At 32.2% G+C, this 12,777-nt stretch overlaps 1 long non-coding RNA gene across 2 annotated transcripts in view; it reads right to left on the bottom strand.

The window, feature by feature from the left end:
* Nucleotides 1-12,777, bottom strand: part of LOC140608045 (uncharacterized) — a 314,230-nt gene that overhangs the window by 153,765 nt on the left and 147,688 nt on the right. The window lies entirely within an intron of this gene.

Genomic DNA, 12,777 nt, shown 5'->3' with positions numbered 1-12,777 from the left:
ATTTACGCGAAGTAAGCAAATGCTAATTAAAAAAGTTATATGTACCCCTATGTTTATTGAAGCATTATTTATAATAGCTAAGATATGCAAGCAACCTAAGTGTTCATAGATGAATGGATAAAGATGTGATGCATACATACATATTTATATATGCATATGTGCACATAAAAAGGAATAGTAGGCAGCCATAAAAAGGATGAGATATTGTCATTTGCAACAACACAGATGAACCTAGAGGGTATTAAGCTAAATGAAATAAGTCACAATAAGGAAGACAAATATTATATGATTTCACTCATATGTGGAATCTGAAAAATGAAACAAATGTACAAACAAAAAGCAGAATCAGACCTATAAGTATAGAAAACAAATTGCTGGTTGCCAGAGGGAACAAAGTCAGAGAATGGGCAAAATGGGTGAAGTGGAGGGAAGGGTACAGGCTTCCATTTATGGAATAAATATGTTATAAAAGTATAAAAGGCATAGCACAGGGAATCTAGTCAGTAGTATTGTTAATAGCATTGTATGATGACAGATGGCAGTTACACTTAGGGTGAGCATAGCACTATGCTATGTATGCATAATGTATAGAGATGCTGAATCACTATGTTATGTATCTGAAACTAGTGTAACATTGTGCATCTATACTAAAATTAAAAATAATTTTAAACCAACTATTTTTCTATTTCTCTTAGTGTTTCAAATTATCTTATACTATGCTTCAAGACTTACTAAAATAATTTAATCCATCCTCTGTGTTCAATACCCTTTCAATTTACCACTCAACAATTGCTTGGGTTCTTTAAGCATCTAAAAATGCTGACCTTGAACAGTTATGTCATAATAAGTCTTCCTTCAATGCTGGAAATATAATTACACTCCAGAATCTCAGTGGTAGGTGGGGACACTCTCCTCTCCTGACTTTGAGGAAAACTGCTCAGAAGTCAATGTAGGATACAGGAATTTGTTGAGCCATTAATCTGTATATGTTAAATTCTATATTAAATTGAATGCTAATTGAAAATTCCACACAGCTCCTGGCCTTTCCTGTTAGGCAATGTAGTATTAGCAAACACCACATCAGGCAGTGTAGACACTAAGAATCTCATTGTCATCATACATTGTTTTCTCACTAGGTTACAAATACAAAATAGGTTAATGTTTCTTAACTCTAAAGTAATGCTATAATTTCCTCTTAACAATCTTTAGCTTTTTTATTATCATTAATGCTTATTATCCATTTATCATGTATTAAACAAACATTTGATAAGGACCTATTATACAAATATGTCCCAATCACTGTTCAATGTGTTATTAACACAATTATTCACATTTTTAATGGGGGAATCATGTAATAATGTTCAGGAACTTAATTTTAAATACTCTGGACTATTTAATACAACCAAGCAAGTACCATAAAAACTTTAATCACAGATAAGGCCCAGGCTTGCAATGTTGCTGTTTTTCTACTGAATTATTACTTTAAATATTACCAGGCATAGAATAAAAACTGCATGACTTTGGGGTGCCTAAGTGGCTCAGTTGGTTAAGCCTCTGCCTCTTAATTTCAGCTCTGGTCATGATCTCAGGATCCTGGGATCAAGGCCCACATCATGCTCTGTGCCCAGCATGGAGTCTGCTTGAGATTTTGTCTCCCTCTGCCTCTGCCCCTTTCCCTGCTCATGCCTGAGCTCTCTCTCTCAAAATAGATAAATAAAATCTTAAGAAAAAAAAAATTTGTGTAACTTCAGGAAATTCATTTTCATATACACTCTATTTTGATATCACTTCCTTTAATGACCTCAAAGTATTTTTAAAAATTAAATTTAAAAACTATATAATAAACCTATGGGGCCCTTTGGTGACTCCATCAGTTAAGTGTCCAATGCTTGACTTCAGCTCAAATAATGACCTTGGGTCATGACACTGAGCCCCCTGTGTGGCTCCACACTCAGCACAGAATATGCTTAAGACTGCCTCTCCCTCTCTCTCTGCCCCTCCCCCGAGTCTCTCTCTCAAATAAATAAATCTTTAAAAAAATAAATATATATAATAAATCCTAGAACATGTATTGTTAACACAGAATAGAATTGTTAATAGTATTGTTAATAGTATAGATTCTGTTCTAGTCCTTGAACTCATCCTTGAAGGATTATTTTTGGGTCAAATTGAGAAAGTGGTGAGTCTATCTCTTAATGGGACAGCAGTTCATCCTTTTGTTCTTAATATGAAGTACCACATATCTCAGTCTTATGTTTTAATATTCTTCATATTAGCTCTTCATAGTATTCTTTATTGGAGGAAAAATAAATGTCTTTTACTAAAAATAACTAAAAATCATTGATCTAGTATTAATATAATTGGTCAATATTAATATCATTTTTCTATTAATATAATTGGTCAATATTAATATCAGTTTTCTACTGTTATGGAATAATTCTAGATTACAGACTCAAATAATGTTGGATTTAATAATAGTTTTGAAGATTTTTATTAATCAGAAATTAGTCAGTGAGTATATAACAGAGGGACATAGTATAACTATATGTCATTGCCATAATCAAAGCAGTCAGGTGTTATCCACTATATATCCAATTAGTCAACAATTTGAATGACATCAAATTTTCACATCTCCTAAAACATTGCTAAATAAAAATATCTACATATCATGTACCTCTTTTATCTGTTAACTTATTATACATAAATTAAGAAAATGCTTTTTATCTTTCATAGGGCAATGCCAGTGTTTTAAGGCTCTTTTTGCCTTATTACATCATAAACACTTTAACAGCAGCCCAGTATAAATTATTATCTTTTTATTATAAACAAAGAAGTTCAATCTTTTTAAGATCAATTAACTTTCTCAGGGTCATACAGCACAAAAAAAAAATGTTTCTGGTTTCCTTCAGTAGATTTTAATATCCTTAGCAACACTTTTTGTACACTTAGCATAGTGCTTCATAAGAGTGTGGAGTCAATAAATCTTCTTGACTGACTAATCTCTAAGTGAAGCTGATTGTAGCAACTCTAACCTAGTAAGATTAGCATACCATTTCCCTAATTTTATTTTTCCAGTCATAATAAAATAGTGGAGGAAATATAATGATTAAGTCCTAAAAAAAATGTTCTTGAAACAAATAGCAAAGAGCAGCAAAAAGGAAACTCCTTGCTCAGAGATATGAAAAAATACTTACTACCCTGAATCTCCGTCTATTTAGAAACAGTGACACATAAGATATAAATTAGATCTTGTAGAGCTCACTCCTAGGTTCAGACCTCGGGGAACACTAAGTTGTACTTTTTGAAAGCTCAAACCAATAGTAATTTTTTAAAAACTTTTTTTTTATAGTGTTTCAAATGTAGTTTGACAAAATGTCCAGGAAGGCTTGGCAAAAAATAGTAATTGATGTGTTGTGTTTTTGAAGAGACTGATGTGCAAAGTATAAGAAAAGTGTGAGTGTCAGTCTGCTCCACTACTATTAACCTTGTCTTTTCAAGGGAAATAAGTGCTCAGTCACCATGGCCTATAACAAGTAGACCTCTTGGATTCAGGCCCTTCTTGCTGCTAGTTCAGAACTGAAACACACAAACATATTACAGGAGGCTGAATGATGATAAGTATTTTCAAAACAATATATTTAAACCTATAATTCTTAGTGTTGCAGGCACTAGGCTCTTATCCTCATAATATAGCAAACAAGTAAAACTTATAGTCCCAAAATAAATTTGAATTGATCTCATTCAAAATAATGGCAATCCAAAAGAAATTCTATATTGAAAGGATGCTAACATATGTCAACAATTACCCAAAAAAAGATCAAAAAGTAAGACAACTGAAATTAATATACACAACAAAAAAAATGTTTTCCATGGATTCTGTGAAATACAGAAACATAATCAGAATTCAAAGGAAATACAATAAGAAAACATGATTTCATGAAAACTGAACTGACACAGCCAGGAGTAGGCATGAAGAGAAAAGTAAATAATAATAGAGAATAGGTCAGTCACAAAGTAATTAGAAAATAAGCTCTGAAAAATGAAGTCAGGAACTAGAAGAATAGACTTGACATAATGTAAGCAGACTATGACATAGAAAAATAAAACATTCAAAGTGATTAGGAAAAAATATGATGCAAAAATTTAAATCAAATAAAATAAATATTAGAGATTATTTAAAATCAAAGTACATTTTTCTAAAATAAAGGAATACTTATATTGATAGTTTGAATACTATACAGTATCCCAAAGGGATAAGTATTACATGATCGCAGAAAGATACATTTTACACATGCATGCGTGCACACACACACACACACATAAATCTGAGACAAAATATTAGCAAAGTCAAAATTATAAAAAGAGAGAATGCTCTAAGACTAACATATTTATTCCAAAATTGAAAGATAAATTAATCTTAGAAAATCTATAAATGCATCTTACCACATTGATTAAAGCAGCATCTATTTTACAGGTGCAGAAAAAGCTTTTATACAATTTAAAATATATTCATTTAAAAATATCTTGTTGTCTTAGGGGGTCCTTTCTTAACCTGATGAAGAACATCATAAAAGCCTACAGAAAAACAACACAATAAATGCAGACTTGTTGGAAATATTTTTCTCTAAATCAAGGTTGTAAGTTTGCTCACTATCACCATTTCCAGTAAACACTGAAAATCATAGCCTGTGCAGAAAAAAGAAAAGATAAATTCATAAGGATTAATATAGGAAATGTTATTTGTAGAAGATATGAAATCTCCAAGGAATGTATCAGTAATTTATAGAACTAAGAGATGAATTTAGAAGGTGGGTGGATATAAGTGAAATACAAAGTCAATTGCATTTCCACACAACAGACACAAACAATTAGAAAGAAAAAAATTTAGAAAGGATATTTTGTACCTTTTGGTCGCCATCTTCCCATTTCTTTTACCTCTGTCCCTAGGAAACCCCACTTGTCTCTGCTTCTATGTATTTGACTTTTTTAGATTCCACATTTAAGTGAAATCCTGTAGATTTTTTTTTTCTTTCTCTGCCTGGTTTCTTTCACTTAGCATAATGGTACAAACTTGCAGTTACTCTACTTGCAGTAGAGTGAACAAGACTAGAGATCTAACTTATAATGTGGTAACTATGGTTAATAGCCACATAGGAAGGATATTTCTTCATTGACTACTTTTTCAGAGTTTAAAGTTTTTATAATGCAATTACTATGCAAATGTATTATGTAGGCAATGTTCTTTTAAGTAAAATATATCTAATAATAACTAAAGGAGTAAATATAATAAAAAGAATAAGATGGAGAAACAAAATAAAATAAAACAATGGTTTCTTTAAATTTTCCTGTATTACTTCCCGGCACTTGCTCCTAAGAAAACAATTTTGTCTGAAACTAGTCTGGTAATGCATGCCTTAACAAAATTCAATTTGTGTAGCACATACTGTCATTGGTTATTTTATTTTATTTTTTAAAATATTTTATTTATTTATTCATGAGAGAGAGAGAGAGAGAGAGAGAGAGGCAGAGACACAGGCTGAGGGAGAAGCAGGCTCCATGCAGGGAGCCCGACTGGGACTTGATCTCTGGTCTCCAGGATCACACCCTCCGCTGCAGGCGGCGCTAAACCACTGCGTCACCGGGGCTGCCCTGTCATTGGTTATTTTAAAGAGTAATTTTTTCCCCCTTAGTTCAATGATCTTAATATGTACCTGGGGTAAGGAGAGGAAAACTATTTAGCCTAAGAATTCCACCTTTACATATGATTATATTTAAATCTAATGGCATTCCAGAAACTAGCAACATAATTAGGTTGGGATTAGACCAAATACTCCAAATTTACATAAACCTGGTGTTCTCAAATTCCTAGAGGTAGGCTTGAACTCAAGTGACCTCAGGAAATTCAGAAAAGGGAAAAGTTGAATTTCCAAGCACCCCATGATATCAGTCATAAAGTTAAAAGAATTGTGCAAGTGCATATATAAAGTTTATTTTGTTTTGCTCATTATTAAAATAATTAAAAGATACAAAAAAAAAACAGTGAAGACATAATTTCTGGATTATGTTGGTATACTATTAGCTCATCAATTCCTTCCAAGAAAGAATCAATAGTTGGTATAGAAACAATGATTAGAATAAAACAAATAGGCCTATCTAGTCTGTAATGAGAAAAAAAAAGGATAGCTTCTAATTTCAGCCATTTTCTGGCACTAAATATACGAATAAAAACATGTGTCTTACAATACACAAATCTGTTGCCAGATTCAGAGGGAATCTACTCATCTTAGGCACTCATATATACCCTAGAAAGATGTCTATTTTGTATTCTGCTGTACTTTTTATTGTACTTTTAGGCATTATGGATAATTTAGGGAAAAGGTAATTCTAAGTACATAAATTCTCTGGGGATGTGATGTCACGCCTTGCATCAGAGCTCTAGTTGGGAAATAAGGAGTTGGGGAGAAAAGTAAAAGTATGCAAATAAGATAAAGACAAAACAAACAAAACAATGTTAGCTCCCAGGTCTCCTATGTATGGCAAAATATGAAATTTAAGCAATGTTGTAATTATTTTAGGCAAAACATGAATGCATCAAACAATTTGAGCCTTCACTCTTCTTTCCTATTTCACTCAAATTACTTGTTTGGGTCCTGGTATCATTAGAGATTGGGATCTCAAACAAACAAAACAGCTCCTGAATAGTATTTATATTACAACAGTGGGCATGATGACTTGATTATGGTAAATGTTCAAATAATTTATAAATGTAAATTAACTCGTAATAGCTTGTTGTCACTGTGCCATCAATTAGCATTTTAGCAAAAGTAATACAAGAACATAAGTTAAATATAAAAAATACTGTGCAGCCTCTCCTAAATTAATCAATAATCCTTATCACTTTTAAATAATATTTCTATTTTTCTTTGGTAAAAATAAAGAAGGCAATTTATCTTGATTCAGAAATAAAACAATAACAGAGGATAAGAGAAATTCAGGAAAATTCCAAAACAGATTATGCTCTCAAATAATTCAGTGTGGAAATGAATTGGGTTTAGTGTGATAATCTCCCCGAGAGATCTCTAAAATGATAAGGTATAATAAAAGGCATCTGGAGCCTACTGATTAAATTATTAATGACAAGCAAAAAAGGGTTACTGAACCTGGTTCTGAACCTAAAAATCTGTCTATATATGACATTTTATTAATCCAAAAAAGAACGTGCAGGACATCTGGTTTTGTTGTAAGCTTTCTTTATATATCACAGACATAGCTTGATATGCATATTCATTAAGAAAGCATCAATTAAGCTGAGTGAGTTAAATGAAGTATGCTAATATGCAATGATTCTAAACTACCACAGGGTGGTAGAAGATTCACTTTCCACAACATTTATCTAATTGGCAGAACTAACTGCTTTGCTACACTTCTACCACATTCAAATCCCTTATTAGAAACTATATCATTGTTACTGCTCAATAAGTGTGAATAAAACCTCAGAGGCAAAATTATACTTTAGGATATGCTATACTTAAACAAAAGTCCAATTCAACTAGAAAGAATAAGTGTACATATATTAATTTGGTTCCTTTGCTTATTTTTGTATGTTTTCTCTTTCTTTCTTTCTTTTCTTTTTTTTTTTTTTTTGGAAAAACAACAATCTATCTTTAATGATTAACGTAGGGAAGTTCACAAGATACTTATAACAAATTTATCATATTATTTGCTATGCTATTTAAATGATTTTTTAATCAAAAAACTCCCCTGAAATATATCTGTATATATTATTTAAAAAGGATTTTAGAGTTGAAAAAATTAATAAATATGTGTGGCCCAACTTTATTTTTAAGGTATATAAAATAAGGGTAGGACATGTTACAAAGATCACAGATAGTTTGTGAAGTAATTAACTCAATCAACTGAGTTTATTTTTTTTAAGTTTTTATTTAAATTCCAGTTAGTACATACAGTGTAATATTAGTTTCAGGTGTACAAACAGTGGTGATTCAGTACTTCCATACAACACCCAGTGCTCATCACAAGTTCACTTATTTCAACAATACCTACTCTTCTGGTAACCATCAGTTTGTTCTCTATAGCTAAGAGTCTGTTTCTTAGTTTGCCTCATTCCCTCATTTTTTCCCTCTTATTTGTTTTGTTTCTTAAATTCCACATATAATTGGAATCATATGGTATTTGTCTTTCTCTGATGGACTTATTTCACTTAGCATAATACTCTCTAGCTCCATCCATATCACTGAAGACAGCAAGATCCCATTATTTTTGATGGCTGAGTAATATTCCATTGTGTGTGTGTATATAGTAATATGTCCTACACACACACACACACACACACACATATGTATTTATATATATATAAAATAAACATGTGTGTATACCAGCCCTCTTTATCCATTCCATTCATCTATGGATGCTCACCTGGATTGTCTCCATAATTTAAGCTGTTGTTCATAACACTGCTATAAACATTGGGGTGCATATATCCATCAAGTCAGTATTTTTGTATCCTTTTGGTAAATACCTAATAGTGCAATTGCTGGATCAGGGGGTAGTTCTATGTTTAACTTTATAAGGAAACTCCATATTGATTTCCAGAGTGGCTGTACCAATAGTTCAAGAGGATTCCCCTTTTTCCACACCCTCACCAAGACCTGCTGTTTCTTTTGCTATTGATTTTTGCCATTCTGATGGATATGAGATGATGTCTCATTGCAGTTTTCATTTGTATTTCCCTGATAACCACTGATGTTAAGCAACTTTTCACATGTCTGTTGGCCATCTGTATGTACATCTTCTTCAGAAAAATATTTACTTATGTCTTCTGTCCATTTTTTAATTGGATTATTCATTTTTGGGTCCTGAGTTTTATAAGTTCTTTATATATTTTGGTAGTATTTTTTGGATATGTCATTTGCAAATATCTTCCCCCATTCCATAGGTTGCCTTTTTGTTTTGTTGATTGTTTCTTCGCGGTGAGAAGCTTTTTATTTTGATGAAGTCCCAATAGTTTATTTTTACTGAGTCTACTTTTACACAAATTATTAATTGTATTGAATTATTGCATATATACATATATGAAGTCATCAAGAGACTTTTTCAATCATTGTATTTAAAGACATGTAGCCAATTGGATTGATGACAAGTGCATGTAGTGGGGAGTGTCTTCATTGTCATTATTTGCTAGGCATGTTCATAATGGGTTAGTAAAATCACTGACATACTTTTATGTCATGTAGGATTTGGGTAACAATGTTTTTTCTTTTTATAGGTCAAAAGACAAATTATACATACTTCACTATCTACCAATATGACAAAACTATACAAAAAAGAGATGACCAGAACTAGTTTTTTTCATCAATGATACCATTTCAATATTCATTCCCATTTAAAAATAGTTCATAAATTTATTATGTATACCCATTTTAAGGTTATCTTAATCTACCATGGGATTTTTTTTTTAAGATTTTATTTATTTATTCATGGGAGACACAGAGAGAGAGGCAGAGACATGGGCAGAGAGAGAAGCAGGTTTCTTGGAAGGAGCCCGATGTGGACTCAATATCAGGCCAATGGGATCATGACCAGAGAGGCAGAGGCTCAACCACTGAGCCACCCAGGCACCCTACCATAGGATTTTTAAAGTTTTGTTTTCTTTTTCTCTTTAAGCTGTGATTCAACTTGTCCATCTAAGCTAGAATTACTGTGTTACTCAAATGCTCAATAGAAGATTTCAAGTTCCATATCATTTAAATTTTTCAAAAGCTATATTCAAGACATGTTTATGTCTTATTTTTATTTATATATAAATATATATCAATACACAATTCAAATTACAATTGACATTTGGAGACTAAATATTAAAATTATTTCAAAAGTTTACCGTTCTCAAAAGTATTTAATATATATGCAAATATATTTCTCTGCCTTTTCCAAGAATTCATGATTATTCTCAATCTATAAAGAGAAAGTATTGTGCTGGATTTTAAGAAAATATTATGTGTAATTTATGTTTTACCTTAATAATTTTACATATTAATTACTGGAATACAAGCATCACAAATACTGGAACTTTTTCCATGACCCAAATCACTCTTCCATAATACCCACTTTAATACTACATACAAAAAATAGGTATGAGAATTTTTAGGGAGGGAGTACAATGGTGAATTTGTGCTATTAAATTATATTAAAAAATAATAATAACCAGAGTGTATTAAGGGAGAAAATCTAAACATGAAAGGGCCAGTTAAGATGCAAATACAGTATTCCTTGGTAAGTGAAAGATCCTTCAGAATTGGCAGGCACATAAAAGGATGGGAAGAGGGTGAGAAATTTGTTGAAGAGAGGTTATTGTTGAAGGAAGGGTTATCCTTAGGTGAAGGGCATCATGGTAAAAAAGACAGGCTTGTCACGGGGGAACCTGAGAGATTTAGCATGGAGCCATTCATAAAACCAGAAAGAAAATATGTGTGTGTGTGTGTGTGTGTGTGTACTTCAATTAAAAAGAATATTCAATTAACTACTAATTTGAGTCATACTTTTATTTAAGATAAATATCATCTTAATAATGTAGACAGTTGCAGCACTTAAAAACTTAGATCTTGTGAAGAACTGCACAGGAGTGATCTACATAGTAGAGGTGAGAGTTTGTGCTATATTTTAACTCACACAAATATATACCAACCAATATGGGAAGAAGAAAAATGCACACTATTAATTAGAGCATGCCTGCCACACTCGTGGGTTTTATTCTACATTTTTCAGTCTCCATGTAAAACATAAAGGGCTGACCTACTCTATGTCTGAACAAGTATTGATTTGTAACACCAAGTAAGACAGCACAATCAAAGAGCAAAGTTAGAAACATCAGCTCTTTGCAGAAGATGAAAGTTCTGTTGTTAGTCACACTATTGATGGCATCACTAATGTAGTTAATTAAGAAACTAACCAAAAAGATTCATTCTCGACACATCTGCCTTCATGATTATATCTCTTTGGAAAGGGAGGCTGCTAATTATCTGGCATATTTGTGTATTTAAGATTTCTTTCTTTTTCTATTCCTTCCTTCTTTCCAAATCTGTTTTTACAAAAATAAATATTGAAGCCACATATAACTTCCTTCCACCATAACACACCCAATAATGCCATAGTATGTGTAGAATTTTAGACAAACTTTTTGTATTTACTAACCAGTAACATACATTTTAAAACTACAACAGAGAAAGAGCATAGGAATATATTTCAGAAACAAATTTACACATGCAACTAACTCATTTAATGCCCAGAAAGGGAACACATACACATATGCCAATATCATTGTCAAAATCCTTTAAAAAGCACAAAGTGCTAAATTAACATAATAAATATTCATTGGTATTATCTATTACCAGAAGTAGCACAAAGCCCTTGATTATCAAGTTTTAGAATGTTTCCATTGTTCAATTGTGAGATATTATGGAGACTGAATGAAAACATTCCCTGTATCAATAAAGGGAAAATTATATTGGCTATTCTGAAAAGTCAAAATAATTAGAGGATTTTGTGCAGAAAACCTGAAATTTTTCATTCATGTTGAAATTTGAAACAAATACTGAATCGCTATTCTGGGTAAGTACTGTCTTTCAAATGATAATTTCTATTTCGTGGTATTTAAAAACTATTAGTAACATTAGAGTTCACATAGGGCCTTCAAATCAGCAAACACTATCACAGAGGAAGAAACTGGCATGTTAAGTAGATGAACAATTCCATTCCTGAACTATTTCAAATACTCTAGCTTTTTGTGGGGGCTGGGGTTTGAACTTCTTTAAAGGATTTGTTTTTCCTTGGTGGAACTACAACTGTCCATTACTCACACAAGTTCATGCTTCTAGGATAAAATAAGAAATACATTTTCTTTCCACATAAATATTCCTTTCAACCCTTGAGGTCACTCTGGCATCTTGAACTTGTATCCTGTAGGCTGTCTAAAGTGAATGTGGTGTGCCAGAGCAAGCTTGTGACTGAATGCTAAATTTCCAGGAATTTTGCTAACATTTAACATCAGGTTGGTAGCTTGAAATCGATCACTGCACAGTATTTTACACCATGATAAATTTAACAAACGCTACAAATCAGGCCTCCCCTCCTGCTGACCTTCAGCTGGTTATTAATAATCACTTATCAACACACCAGTGATGATATCCCATTTCAAAAGTTTGTGGGTTTTTTTTTTCCAGAAAAAGAGGCAAAAGAAAGGAAAAGAGGAAAAGGAGAGAAGGTAAGGATGGAAAAATGGAAAGCAGGAGGGAAAAAGGAAAGAATGGGGTAGGACATGATTAACTAATTAACCTGTATTCTTACAATTCTTAAAAATAATCTTTTAAGGGTTTTTTGATATAATTTAGAAAATCATATTAAAATATAAGGCTTCTAAAAATATAATTTGGAATATGAAATTAGTTTTTCAGTAACATTTTCTTCATCTCCTAAATGATAAATTTTTAATTTATTTTTAAAGATTTTGTTCATTTATTCATGAGAGACACAGAGAGAGAGAGAGAGAGAGAGAGAGGCAGAGACACAGGCAGAGGGAGATGCAGGCCCCACGCAAGGAGCCTGATGTGGGACTCAATCCCGGGACTCCAGGATCACACCCTGGGCCGAAGGCAGGCACTAAACCACTGAGCCACCCAGGGATTCCCGATAAAATTTTTAATACTCTGTAAACATTCTTTTCAGAAGAGAGAATTATATGAAAATACATTTCAGAGAAGAAAA

Source organism: Canis lupus, chromosome 17 (assembly GCF_048164855.1).
Source record: "Canis lupus baileyi chromosome 17, mCanLup2.hap1, whole genome shotgun sequence".
Classification (NCBI taxonomy): domain Eukaryota; kingdom Metazoa; phylum Chordata; class Mammalia; order Carnivora; family Canidae; genus Canis; species Canis lupus.
This window is presented reverse-complemented; position numbering and strand designations above follow the sequence as displayed.